Below are 15134 nucleotides of genomic sequence, written 5' to 3' on the forward strand. Positions count from 1 at the left end.
TTTTGATAAGTATTGCATCTACCCCCTGGGCCAAGCATCTTATCCTAAATAAAATTGATGAGCCCTAGGTTATCATTAAGACCCACAGGCCTGAGAGTGTTAAGCCTGTGGATCCATCGGGATTCCAACTGTAATAGCTTTTTCCCTCTGTTGCCACCTCGCATAGATTCAGGCACGTGATCAATTATTCTATGTTTGAAAGTGTCCATCGTATGTCGGTGCTCCAAAAAATGCTTGGCCACAGGTTGGTCACCCTTCCCTGTGGCCAAGGCATTCCTAATGGCCAAACGATGCTGTGCCATCCTGATCTTAAACTGGCACTCTGTTTTGCCTATGTAGTATCTGCCACAAGGGCACATAATGGCATACACGACAAATTTGGTGGTGCAGGTAAGAGGCCATCTAATCGGGAATTTTTAACCGGAACACGGGTGCACAATGTGATCGCCCACAGACATATGCGAACACGTTGTGCACCCAGTGCATTTAAAGCAGCCATTCTTGCGTTTCAGGAAATGTTTCGGATCCTCTCTAAACTTGGCCATGTCTGTTTTAACAAGCAAATCTTTAATACTACGCCCCTTCACAAAGGTAGGCATAATATGGTGATGCTTAAACATTGGCAACTCGGGGTCAGAGGTTACCACCGGCCAGAGCTTCTTAATCTGTTTTTGGATGTGTTGACTGTGTACGTTATATTCACTCACCCATGGGATTACATCACCTAACTTTTTCTTCCCTGCAGGAGCCAAACAGTCAATTCTATTTCTTTTTACTGCCTTATTACGGGCTTGGGTTAACAATTTTAGTGGGTACCCTCTGACTCTTAGTCTGGCCTCCATCTCATCTAACTGTCTGTCCCTTTCCTCAAGGTTGCTGTTGATTCTGCAAACTCTTAATAATTGGGCATAAGGGACCCCCCTGACCGTGGGGATTGGATGACAGCTATCGTACCTCAATATTGTATTGCGGTCAGTTGGTTTCTTGTATAGAGACGTGGCCAACTTACCATCCCTGATTTTAATATTCAAATCCAGGAAACAAATCTCATCTGGACTGCTGCTCAATGTTAATTTGACAGGGCTATCAGTGGCATTATGTGCCGCAATCATGTCGGCCAAATTTGTTACATCTCCATGCCACATTATCAGCAGTACTGATTGCGGCACATAATGCAAATCCACCAAGAGAACTAAGATGGCCTCACCTTCCCTATATATATCAAACCCTCCCCCTAAAAGGCTGTACTTTCCTAACAGCTAGGTCCACCCCTCCCAAGATGTTTAACTCTTTCCTTTCCTATGCAGTCAATTCTCTCTCCTTCTTTCCTATCGCCGGCACCTCTCAAATCATACATTCCGGTTATCAAGGATTTGTTATTGTCACGTATTGTGCTCGTACTTCACTATGGGGGCCACCTTGCTATTAATAAAAAATAAGCCCCTTAGTCTGGTAATACAGGGACACACATAGTTAATCCAAATTCATTCCTTCAAATCATTTCCAAAAGATGAGGCCAAAAGCGGCCTACTGGGATGTGCCAAACCCAGACTGATGCTCTGGCGCCATCTTGTGGTGTGATTACATCTTTACATCTCCTGTACGTGTTACTAGATACAGAGGCGGATTATCAACAGGCTAGCCAGGGCGGTTTCCCAGATCCCTCACACATAGATAAGGACCTTATTCAGTAGCCATCACTACTGAGATGCGATCGCATTCTCCCGGTGCCACTGCTAGTGCGCACACGCAGGGCCCGCACTGTGCACGCACGGGCAGGGAGATGAGATCGCATCTCAGTAATGCGTACGCCTCTGCCTGATTGACAGGTAGAGGCATTTGCAGGTTGGTCGTGGGCAGCAACGCAGCATTGGGTGGCCGGTGAAAACGGGGGCAGGTCTGGGCCATTTTCAGGGCGGTCGCATGATGGCACATGCTGCTGCTGCTGCAATGGGAAACATGGCAGCCATGCTGCAGAGGCAGTGGGGCTTCCCTTATTTAGCGAATTTAGCCCCCAGCATGCGAGTGATAGCAGTTGCATTTTTTCTTTTAAGCAAAACCTCAACTGATGCTGAATGAACGCCTGTATCACCAGCGTGGGGGGCACTGTGGTATGTGTGAACTGTGGGTTCTGCGTAGCATGATGTGTACTGCGGACACTACAGCATGTTTAACATTTGTGGTGCTGGGAGTTTTTTCCATATTGTACTTCTCGCCAACATAATATTGACAATTGTATTTATTTATTATTTATCTATTACCAGTTATTTATATAGCACACACATATATACATCAGTTCCTGCCCCAGTGGAGCTTACAATCTATATTCCCTGCCACATGTACACACACACATTCACGATAGGGTTCATTTTGTTGGGAGCCAATTAACCTACGAGTACATTTTGGATTGTTGGAAGAAGCCGGAATACCCGGAGGGAACCCACGCCAGCACGGGGAGAATATACAAACTCCACACAGTTAGGGCCATGGTGGGAATCAAACCCATGACCTCAGTGCTGCGAGGCTGTAACGCTAAACATTACACCATCCATGATGCCCCCACAAGTGACCGTATTGGAACCTGCCCCCCCTCAATCTGGCCCTGGATAGACATTAGCTCATTGGTTTCCAAACTTTTTTGAATCATAGCGCCCTAGAATATCAGAATTTTTTTCACGGCACCCCTGGGCCAAAATGTCTTATTGAGAAATTTAGAAAGAAATATTACATTAAGTAGATGGCGTTTATATGTCATCCTTAGGATCAGTTGTGTGGTGAGGGACAAGATTTGCTTCTGTTTGGTCACATATTTTAGGACTGGCAGCCACCAGCACTGGTTTTGCCTATTATATTGACCATGAATAATTTGAATTGGTCCTGGACCACCAACCCAGGGCACCTCCTGCAAGTGTCCCGAGGCACCCCAGGGAGCCACGGCACACAGTTTGGGAACCTCTGCATTAGCTAACCGTGGTTAATTAAACAGTGGTACACAACCAGGACAGCCCTTAATAAATGTCATAAAGTTTGGGACCACTGGTGTGATTCTTGCTTTGGAGTCAAATGACCACACTTGAGGTTTCTTAGATAAAACATTGGATGCAAGTTAGTTTTCACAAATTTTCCAGATGTTTTGACAATAGGTTTCTTTTTTTTTACTGGCTATCCAATTTTGATCGTCCGTAAAAAAAAAATTCTCTTTTTCAAGAAAACACACAGGTTCAGTAAAACGTATGTGTTTTTGCGGCCACAGCCGTGGACTTGGTTTAGCCTACCTGAGGCAGGTGAAACAAAATCTCCAATAAGTGGAGGCACGCGCTGGCTATCGGGGCGGTAAATGACCGCGGGTAATTGGATTTGGCATCTTGCACTTACCCACCCCCCCTCTCTGTATACTTATCTACTGTATCGATAAAGATACAATGTTATAACTATATGGGGTCTATCCCATTGGGTGTGAGTTGCAGCAGAGGGTGAGAGATGATGGGGAAAATAAGAATCTACTCACCAGTAATTCTATTTCTCGTAGTCCGTAGTGGATGCTGGGAACTCCGTAAGGACCATGGGGAATAGCGGGCTCCGAAGGAGGCTGGGCACTCTAGAAAGATTTCAGACTACCTGGTGTGCACTGGCTCCTCCCACTATGACCCTCCTCCAAGCCTCAGTTAGGATACTGTGCCCGGACGAGCGTACACAATAAGGAAGGATTTTGAATCCCGGGTAAGACTCATACCAGCCACACCAATCACACCGTACAACTCGTGATATGAAACCCAGTTAACAGTATGAAACAACTGAGCCTCTCAACAGATGGCTCAACAATAACCCGATTTAGTTAACCATAACTATGTACAAGTATTGCAGATAAACCGCACTTGGGATGGGCGCCCAGCATCCACTACGGACTACGAGAAATAGAATTACCGGTGAGTAAATTCTTATTTTCTCTGACGTCCTAGTGGATGCTGGGAACTCCGTAAGGACCATGGGGATTATACCAAAGCTCCCAAACGGGCGGGAGAGTGCGGATGACTCTGCAACACCGAATGAGAGAACTCCAGGTCCTCCTCAGCCAGGGTATCAAATTTATAGAATTTTGCAAACGTGTTTGCCCCTGACCAAGTAGCAGCTCGGCAAAGTTGTAAAGCCGAGACCCCTCGGGCAGCCGCCCAAGATGAGCCCACCTTCCTTGTGGAATGGGCATTGACAGATTTTGGCTGTGGCAGGCCTGCCACAGAATGTGCAAGTTGAATTGTACTACAAATCCAACGAGCAATAGTCTGCTTAGAAGCAGGAGCACCCAGCTTGTTGGGTGCATATGGGATAAACAGCGAGTCAGATTTTCTGACTCCAGCCGTCCTGGAAACATATATTTTCAGGGCCCTGACCACGTCTAACAACTTGGAGTCCTCCAAGTCCCTAGTGGCCGCAGGCACCACAATAGGCTGGTTCAAATGAAACGCTGACACCACCTTAGGGAGAAACTGGGGACGAGTCCTCAATTCTGCCCTATCCATATGGAAAATCAGATAAGGGCTTTTATAAGACAAAGCCGCCAATTCTGATACTCGCCTGGCAGAAGCCAAGGCCAATAACATGACCACCTTCCACGTGAGATATTTCAGATCCACGGTTTTTAGTGGTTCAAACCAATGTGATTTTAAGAAACTCAACACCACGTTGAGATCCCAAGGTGCCACAGGAGGCACATATGGGGGCTGAATATGCAGCACTCCCTTTACAAATGTCTGAACTTCAGGTACTGAAGCTAGTTCTTTCTGAAAGAAAATCGATAGAGCCGAGATCTGTACCTTAATGGAACCCAGTTTTAGGCCCATATTCACTCCTGCTTGCAGGAAATGCAGAAATCGACCTAGTTGAAATTCCTCAGTTGGGGCCTTTTCGGCCTCACACCATGCAACATATTTCCGCCATATGCGGTGATAATGATTTGCTGTAACCTCTTTCCTGGCTTTAATAAGCGTAGGAATGACTTCCTCCGGAATGCCCTTTTCTTTCAGGATCCGGCGTTGTTTAGGCGGGACGCCATCATGTCCACCTGTGGACGATCCCACTGATGTACAATCATTTGGAAGACTTCTGGATGAAGTCCCCACTCTCCCGGGTGGAGGTCGTGTCTGCTGAGGAAGTCTGCTTCCCAGTTGTCCACTCCCGGAATGAACACTGCTGACAGTGCTAGTACATGATTTTCCGCCCATCGGAGAATTCTTGTGGCTTCTGTCATTGCCATCCTGCTTCTTGTGCCGCCCTGTCGATTCACATGGGCGACTGCCGTGATGTTGTCTGACTGGATCAGCACCGGCTGGTGTAGGAGCAGGGATTTTGCTTGACTTAGGGCATTGTAGATGGCCCTTAGTTCCAGAATATTTATGTGAAGGGAAGTCTCCTGACTTGTCCATAGTCCTTGGAAGTTTCTTCCCTTTGTGACTGCCCCCCAGCCTCGCAGGCTGGCATCCGTGGTCACCAGGACCCAGTCCTGAATGCCGAATCTGCGACTCTCCAGAAGATGAGCACTCTGCAGCCACCACAGAAGAGACACCCTGGTTATTGCAGACAGGGTTATCAAGCGATGCATCTGAAGATGCGATCCGGACCACTTGTCCAACAGGTCCCACTGAAAGATTCTGGCATGGAACCTGCCGAATGGAATTGCTTCGTAAGAAGCTACCATCTTTCCCAAGACCCGCGTGCAGTGATGCACCGATACCTGTTTTGGTTTCAGGAGGTCTCTGACTAGAGAAGACAACTCCCTGGCTTTCTCCTCCGGGAGAAACACTTTTTTCTGGACTGTGTCCAGAATCATCCCCAGGAACAGTAGACGTGTCGTCGGGACCAGCTGTGACTTTGGGATATTCAGAATCCAGCCGTGCTGGTTCAGCACTTCCTGAGATAGTGCTACTCCCACCAACAACTGTTCTTTGGACCGTGCCTTTATTAGGAGATCATCCAAGTATGGGATAATTAAAACTCCCTTTCTTCGAAGGAGTATCATCATTTCCGCCATAACCTTGGTAAATACCCTCGGTGCCGTGGACAGTCCAAACGGCAGCGTCTGGAATTGGTAATGGCAATCATGTACCACAAATCTGAGGTACTCCTGGTGAGGATGGTAAATGGGGACATGCAGGTAAGCATCCTTGATGTCCAGGGAAACCAAGTAATCCCCCTCGTCCAGGCTTGCAATAACCGCCCTGAGCGATTCCATCTTGAACTTGAATTTTTTTATGTACATGTTCAAGGATTTCAAATTTAGAATGGGTCTCACCGAACCGTCCGGCTTCGGTACCACAAATAGTGTGGAATAGTAACCCCGGCCTTGTTGAAGTAGGGGTACCTTGATTATCACCTGCTGGGAATACAGCTTGTGAATTGCCGCTAGCACCGCCTCCCTGTCTGAGGGAGCAATCGGCAAGGCAGATTTTAGGAACTGGTGGGGTGGAGCCGCCTCGAATTCCAGCATGTATCCCTGAGATACTACTTGAAGGATCCAGGGATCCACCTGTGAGCGAGCCCACTGATCGCTGAAATTTCTGAGGCGGGCCCCCACCGTACCTGGCTCCACCTGTGGAGCCCCACCGTCATGCGGCGGACTTGGAAGAGGAAGCGGGGGAGGACTTTTGTTCCTGGGAACCTGCTGTCTGTTGCAGCCTTTTTCCCCTACCTCTGCCTCTAGACAGAAAAGACCCTCCTTTTCCACGCTTGCTTTTCTGGGTCCGAAAGGACTGAACCTGATAAAATGGCGCCTTCTTAGGCTGTGAGGGAACATGGGGTAAAAATGCTGACTTCCCAGACGTTGCTGTGGAAACTAGGTCGGAGAGACCATCCCCAAATAATTCCTCCCCTTTATAAGGCAAAACTTCCATGTGCCTCTTGGAATCTGCATCTCCCGTCCACTGACGAGTCCATAAGCCTCTCCTAGCAGAAATGGACAATGCACTAACTTTAGATGCCAGTCGGCAGATTTCCCTCTGTGCATCTCTCATATATACGACTGAGTCTTTTATATGGTCTATGGTTAACAGGATCGTGTCTCTGTCTAGTGTATCAATATTTTCTGACAGTTTTTCTGACCATGCAGCGGCAGCACTGCACATCCAAGCTGACGCAATAGCTGGTCTAAGTATAATGCCTGAGTGTTTGTATACAGACTTCAGGATTGCCTCCTGCTTTCTATCAGCAGGCTCCTTAAGGGCGGCCGTATCCTGAGAGGGTAGTGCCACCTTTTTTGACAAACGTGTGAGCGCTTTATCCACCCTAGGTGGTGTTTCCCAACGTGACCTATCCTCTGGCGGGAAAGGGAACGCCATTAGTACCTTCTTAGGAATTACAAATTTTTTATCAGGGAAAAGCCACGCTTCTTCACACACTTCATTTAGTTCATCTGATGGGGGAAAAACTACGGGTAGTTTTTTCTCTCCAAACATAATACCCTTTTTTGTGGTACCTGGATGTAAATCAGAAATGTTTAACACCTCTTTCATTGCCTCAATCATGCAGTGAATGGCCCTGACAGGCATTAGGTTTGACTCATCGTCGTCGACACTGTTATCAGTATCCGTGTCGACATCCGGGTCTGCAAACTGAGGTAGCGGGCGTTTTAGAGCCCCTGACGACCCCTGAGGCACCTGGACAGGCACGAGCTGAGATCCCGGCTGTCCCACATTTGGCATGTCGTCAAATTTCTTATGTAAAGAATCTAAACGTGCACTCATTTCTTTCCATAAGTTCATCCACTCGGGTGTCTTCAAAATGCATCTGCTCCGCCTCCACCTCATTATCCTCATCAAACATGTCGACACAGCCGTACCGACACACCCCACACACACAGGGAATGCTCAACAGAGGACAGGACCCACAAAAAGCCCTTTGGGGGGACAGAGTGAGAGTATGCCAGCACACACCAGAGCGCTATATATATATAGGGACTAACTGAGTTATGTCCCTAATAGCTGCTTTTCATATAATATATGTATATATACTGCCAAATTTAATGCCCCCCCTCTCTTTTCCCTCTTACTGTTACTGTATATTGCAGGGAAGAGCCAGGGAGCTTCCTTCCAGCCGAGCTGTGAGGGAAAAATGGCGCCAGTGTGCTGAAGAGATAGGCTCCGCCCCTTTTTCGCGGCCTATTCTCCCGCTTTTTATGGAATTCTGGCAGGGGTATTTACCTCATATATAGCCTCTGGGGCTATATGTTGAGGTATTTTAGCCAGCCAAGGTGTAATTATTGCTGCCTCAGGGCGCCCCCCCCCAGCGCCCTGCACCCTCAGTGACCGGAGTGTGAAGTGTGAGAGGAGCAATGGCGCACAGCTGCAGTGCTGTGCGCTACCTTGGTGAAGACAGAGTCTTCATGCCGCCGATTTTCCGGACCATCTTCTTGCTTCTGGCTCTGTAAGGGGGACGGTGGCGCGGCTCCGGGACCGAACACCAAGGACTGGGCCTGCGGTCGATCCCTCTGGAGCTAATGGTGTCCAGTAGCCTAAGAAGCCCAATCCGGCTGCAAGCAGGCGAGTTCGCTTCTTCTCCCCTTAGTCCCTCGCTGCAGTGAGCCTGTTGCCAGCAGGTCTCACTGAAAATAAAAAACCTAAGTCTATTCTTTCTAAGAGCTCAGGAGAGCCCCTAGTGTGCATCCAACCTCGGCCGGGCACGAATTCTAACTGAGGCTTGGAGGAGGGTCATAGTGGGAGGAGCCAGTGCACACCAGGTAGTCTGAAATCTTTCTAGAGTGCCCAGCCTCCTTCGGAGCCCGCTATTCCCCATGGTCCTTACGGAGTTCCCAGCATCCACTAGGACGTCAGAGAAATCTTTATTTTACGAATAAATATATATATATATATATATATATAGCTTTTTATATTTTGTACATTTTTTTTTTATAACTATGGACCTTCCTAAATGAACTAAGATAAGCAAATTGCTCCATATGGATTTTAGTGGAACGTAACTTTTTAGGAATTTCTATCATGTACATTTTTCCCCTTTTTTGTCTTTTTATAATGTTGTTATTGCATAGGAAGAGTGTAATAAATTTTGATGGGTAACTTTTTAATATAAAAACTGGTCCCTTATTTGTAAGCAGTGGAACTGAGCTGGTTCCAGTAGGTGCCCTATTCCAGTAGGTGCCCTATTCCCCCTGTTCCTGCTCATTCCCCACTGGTTCCCCGCAGGTGGCGCTGTGTAATATCAGTGGGGAGATGATGATGTGGGGTATAGGGCAGGGAGCTGGGGGGGGGGACACAGTCATCACCAACTGCCACCCGCATGCCACATTTGAACGTACAGAGCATTCTCATTGGCCACCATGGTCAGGTGACCACTGCCTGGGCAGGTATAGAACCCCAGCGCACGGTGGCATTTCTTGACAGTTGAAGCTGCTGCTGATACTAGAGAGATAGCGTCAGGGAGTGAGAGCTAGCCTGTACCCTGTACACTAGTGCACACTTCCCAGACCAGTGATCGGAGCAGAGCGCACTATCACATCTGTGCTGTGGGTGCGATTTTTGTCTTTTTTTTGTTTTTGTTTGTTTTTTACTTTGCAGTTCATCAGCCGCCACCATGAGCCGGAGGGAGTTGGCCCGGCTCATTGGAAACAACGGTAAGTACAATGTTCAGTAAATGTGGTGTAAGTCCAGTTTCTCATTGTATTATGTGGGGGGAATGATGATAGCGGCTTAGGTCAGGGTAGGGGTAAGCTGAGCCACGTAATGGGTACATTTAGCAATCTGCGGGGAAACTGACCAGTTGTCTTTTTCAAGTGTAATCATGAGCAGAATGAAATAATAGTTACTATTGTCTTTTCCTTTTCCAGACAATCTTAAGTCTTTTCTTACGGGTAACTTTACATAATATAAATCCAACCAAATAAAGGTAATCATTCAACAAAGACACAATTTTCATAGATTGGGGCAGATGTACTAAGCACTGGAGAGATAAAGTACCAGCCAATCCGCTCCTGACTGTCATTATTCACACACAGCCTTTAACATGGCAGCTAGGAGCTGATTGGCTGGCATTTTATCTCTCTCTCTCTTTCTCCAAGGCTTAGTAAATCTCCCCCATTATCTGTTTGGTATTTCAATGACTATTCTACAATCCACCCAACAACGCTGCAGGAAATATGACGTATTGATTGGTTTATGCAGCTAAATGATCATAGTATATTGTGTGATAATCTGTATCGTGTACTGATTTCCCGCGGGTTCACTACGGCTGGCCGGCGGTCGGGCTCCCGGCGCCCAGCATACCGGCGCCGGGAGCCCGACCGCCGGCTGACCGACAGTGTGGCGAGCGCAAATGAGCCCCTTGCGGGCTCGCTGCGCTCGCCACGCTACGGGCACGGTGGCGCGCTACGCGCGCCACACTATTTTATTCTCCCTCTATGGGAGCCCGACCGCCGGTATACAGAAGACCACCCATTTCCCGCATGTGTAAACATTGGACATATATGGAAGTTGTTGAAGTGAAAGCAAAATGTTCCATGTATTTTATAAATGTATTTTGTATGGCGGTCAGCACCAGGTATTTTATACATCAGGAAGATAATCAGGCCTACACTAATTAATTCATATATATTCTACAGGTTTCAGTAATGTTTATCAAAGCCCTGTGACTGGGGACAGAAATGTAACGTGAGTCACATCCGCGTGTAACAGGAGTCACATCCGCGTGTAACAGGAGTCACATCCGCGCGTAACACGAGTCACATCCGCGCGTAACACGAGTCACATCTGTGCGTAACGCGAGTCACATTTTAACATTGCTTTTAAGATACTTCCCACTTTACCACGTGCTTCTCTCATCACAGTCAGAGAGAAATGACGGGGGCTTCCTAAATTTACAGTCACATGACAACAAAAGTGTACAGTTGCCTAGATACAGGGGGCCATCACCTTACCCCACTCTCCCCTACTGTGTTGCCGGGGGCATCTTCCATGCTGTGTCAGTTACTTATGAGGAAACGTTCCGTCCTCAGATGGTTTCTGATACGAGAGGTGAATTATGGGCAATGTTAGGTGAGTTCATAGTAAATCTATAATCAGTGAAGATGAGGGGAGAGTGGTGTCTGATCCAATGGCCGATAGGAGGCAGAAGAGCCCCCGATTATTACACATATTGGCCAGCATGTAATGTAGTCCGAGGTCGGCGGCCCTGCGGGATGCCGGATGAACTCGGACGCTTTATTAAAGGGGCAATCATGTACAAGGCTAAACCATGTAGCCGTGCTCTGAGGATTCCTAGTGTTCTCCTTCCCCATGTTATCATATCTCCCACCAATAGTACCGCTGTAGGTGTTATAGTCCCACAACCCCATCAGTGTCCTACAGGAGGCGGGGGGTGGAAGCTGAAGGGAAGCGCTCTCACCACTGCTCTGCATATAGTGCTGGGAGAGCATCACCCTGGCGTAATGAGAAATGAGGGTGTGACCGCATGTCACGCCCATAAAATGTCATTCACTAGGGGGTGTGGCCTAGTGGGAATTAGGTGAGAGATCAGTAAGTTGGGAGGTAGTGTATGTGTTAGACCCCGATACGCTGGCACAGCCTATATACACTGCTTCCCTCTGATTCTGTCTTTATATACTGGTTTTCTGGTAACACACAAATATCATAGTGAAAGGGGCTCTGTGTCACCCATCCAGCTGCCAGTCTTTCCTATAGATAACTCTATCACATTATTCCCGGTTATGCTTGAAGGATAAACATCGGAGGTCTCCATCTATACACTGACACTTGTGCAGCTCATTTCAGTAATTAGTATCTTAAGATAATCTACTGTATTAATGATGTTATTTCTGTATCTCGCTGTATACCAGCAATATTTCATCTGTATGTGTTTCCAATGACTATTCTATCTGCAATTTATGAAATATCTTTTCAGATGAATCAAACGAGAGGACATGGCTGAGATCAGGGCGCCTCAGGCCATCTACAGGAGCATCCTCAGGAACACCATACTCAAGAGCACCATCGGGAGGACGATCCTCAGGAAGAGCACCGGCAGGATTATCAGGAGCACCATCCTCAGGAAGAGCACCATTAGGAGAACCATCCTCGGAAAGGGCACCATCAGGCAGTCCAACCTCAGAAAGGGCACCATCAGGCGGTCCAGCCTCAGAAAGGGCACCATCAGGAGGACAATCCTCAGGAAGGGCACCGGCAGGAGGATTATCAGGTGGACCACCATCAGGAAGGGAACCGTCAAGAGGACTTTCAGGAGGACCATCCTCAGGAACAGCAGAAAGTGGACCAAGTGCCTGCTCATATGATGCCATTGCACAGAGACTAGAGAGCATCGCACTGGACACCGCCCTGAGTGTCATCCTTGGTCATCTGCCCACCTACAGCATACGCACTGTTGAGGATGGAGAAATTGAGGAGATCTGTACCATCTGTCGCTCACAGTTTCAGATCGGAGAGGAAGTTGCAGTGACATCCTGCCGCCACGTCTTCCATGCACCATGCTTGGCTCAATGGCTCCCGAATAACAACATTTGCCCCCTGTGCCGCACACGGTGCATCGATCTCAACAGACTCTTCCTGAGTGATTTCCAGTCAGCAATCTGACCTCCATGAGGAAGCCTGCTGCCAGAGGCCTTGATGGGCTGAACTCCCATAGTGGTAACAGCAGTGACAGATAGCGGCAGAATCTCGTAACAAAGAGAGGTGGCATGGTTCTCCTTGCGAGGCTCCGTTGGTGGTCAGCATGGCAGCCCATACAGGTTATTTATGGCTGGGCCAAGCCAAATATGTTGGGGAGGAAGCAATAGCGCTTATGGCATCTTGATGCCCAGGGAACAGGTGTCTGGAGAGGAGGCTGTTCCTGGGTGCCCCTGTGCCTCTTGTGCCCAGGGCTCCCCAGTGCTATTGGGGGTTGCACACATATGCAGATGTTGTGGCGGCCCTCAAAGTCGCTACTTTGGTGGTGGCTTTAAGCAATGCGGTGGCAAATGATGGCTCAGGGGAGATTTTGGAAGTTGTCATCCAGAACTCAGGTATGCTGGGTTTTCATTGTTGCGCTGCCCAAATCACACACTTTGGGTGTGATTCAGAGATGTATGTTAATCCATCGAGTAATTCATACATCTGATATTTTGGGGTCCGTGCCTGTGCAGGACCCATTCAGCGCATGCGCAGAACGGGTCCTATGATACCGCATACAGTTCCCCCAAGGCTCTGCCTGTTTGACAGGCAAAGTCATTTGGGGAGGCGATACATGGGCGTTCCTGGTCAGCACTCCAGCTAATGGGGGTGTGTTGCCCCCATTTTCCCGGAGGAACGAGGCCAGTGTCTACGTGGCTATAGGCATATTTCTTGGCCTAGCAAGCTGCCAGGAACCAGCCATGTTGAGTAAGTCTTAGCTTACGCAGCCTGTCCACATCAAACCTGCAACCCCCAATGGTCGCGATGGTGATCCGAGGCAATGTTTACAGACACTGCACTCGGGGGTGATTCACTAAGGATCGCATAAGTGAACCTCTGTGCAGTTTCCTGATGGTGGGGAAACTGCGCATGTGCAGAACTGGTCCTTGCGATGCGATCACAGGGATGCGAATACCTCTGTCTGACTGACAAGCTTTTTCCTTTGAAAAAGCTGCAGTGGCTAGTAGCGAAACGCGTTAGTTATGTCTCCTGGTCACCTCCATGCAATTGAATAAACCTACAATTGTGCTCGGAACATTACTGGCTTTAAAGCCACGCAGAGCTATAACTTATGGGACAAACTAATTTTCCACTATTGGACTGGACTCCACACAAAGGATGGGAGTGGTAAGGTCAAGGACTGTATCGGGGATGCAGTTTCCTTGGCCTCACAAGGCCACCAGCGACAGCAAGCCTGAGTTATCTCAGGCTTACTCAGCCTGCTGTCGCAGATGAACATCGTGATCAATGGTTGCGATGTTCATCTCATATGGGATCGCAACGCAAATGCAGGAAGGAGGTGCTTCTACATTTGCATTGCTATGGATTGCAATCGCAAAGCTGCTGCAAACAGCTTTGTAATTGCAATCCTTAGTGAATTAGGCCCTCAGATCACAAATTCAACGCAGAAGGTGTCCAATTCATATAGACCCTTCCTGCTGCGTCTTCTATGATGCTCTGTCAAGACGTTGTGGGAGCATGGGTGAGGCACATTGGTTTGTCACCAGTTACTCGTTCACATTTTGGGTGGGTTTGAGCCATTGCATCTTGGCACTGGGTCGTTCGCCTGTTGACTATGGATTGCACTTGTTTCGCATTGGCGCTGCCACAGCAGCTATTGCAGCGGGCTGATCCATGGGCAAAATTCAGGCGCTTGGCAGATGGAAGTCTGGTGTGTACAAGAGATACATCAGACTTCAGTCTGGCACTTTATCCTTACTTGAGGACTAGCTACTCGTCACCTTTGGTGGGGGTCTTGAGGAATTTTTGTTTTACCACCAGTTTGTAACCTAGGCTTCTGCCGGCTGGTGGACGTTTTGCGTTTTTGCCTCAAGTCAAGTAAGGATGCCCCCCTCCCTCCCCTGTCACCAAGTTAGGCCTCGCCCATTTAGTGCAATTAGTGGTTGCTGCTGTTTTTGCTTGGTTTGGTTTGTTGGTTTGTGGTTAGTTGGTTTCCCTTACTAATATTTGTCTGTGTTGCAGTGGCTTTCTCATATGGGTCTTGGGTCATTCTTATGTGTTGCTGGGCCTGTAAGGGGTTAGGCAGAGGGCCTTTCCCCTTGTGAGTGGTTTGGCAGGGATAGGGGCAGCTGGCCCATTTGCTTGTTGTTATATTAAGAAAATAAAGTATAAACTAGGCCGTTCTTCCCCCGCCACCATGCCCAATTTTTTAAGCTAAAATTTGAAATCCCTACAAATAAAAACCGTCCCCTTTCACCACCAATTCAGTTGTCTGAGTCTTTATTTCTCATATAAAATAAGAATTTACTTACCGATAATTCTATTTCTCGGAGTCCGTAGTGGATGCTGGGGTTCCTGAAAGGACCATGGGGAATAGCGGCTCCGCAGGAGACAGGGCACAAAAAGTAAAGCTTTAGGATCAGGTGGTGTGCACTGGCTCCTCCCCCTATGACCCTCCTCCAAGCCTCAGTTAGGTACTGTGCCCGGACGAGCGTACACAATAAGGAAGGATTT

This window comes from Pseudophryne corroboree, chromosome 12 (assembly GCF_028390025.1).
Source record: "Pseudophryne corroboree isolate aPseCor3 chromosome 12, aPseCor3.hap2, whole genome shotgun sequence".
Lineage (NCBI taxonomy): Eukaryota > Metazoa > Chordata > Amphibia > Anura > Myobatrachidae > Pseudophryne > Pseudophryne corroboree.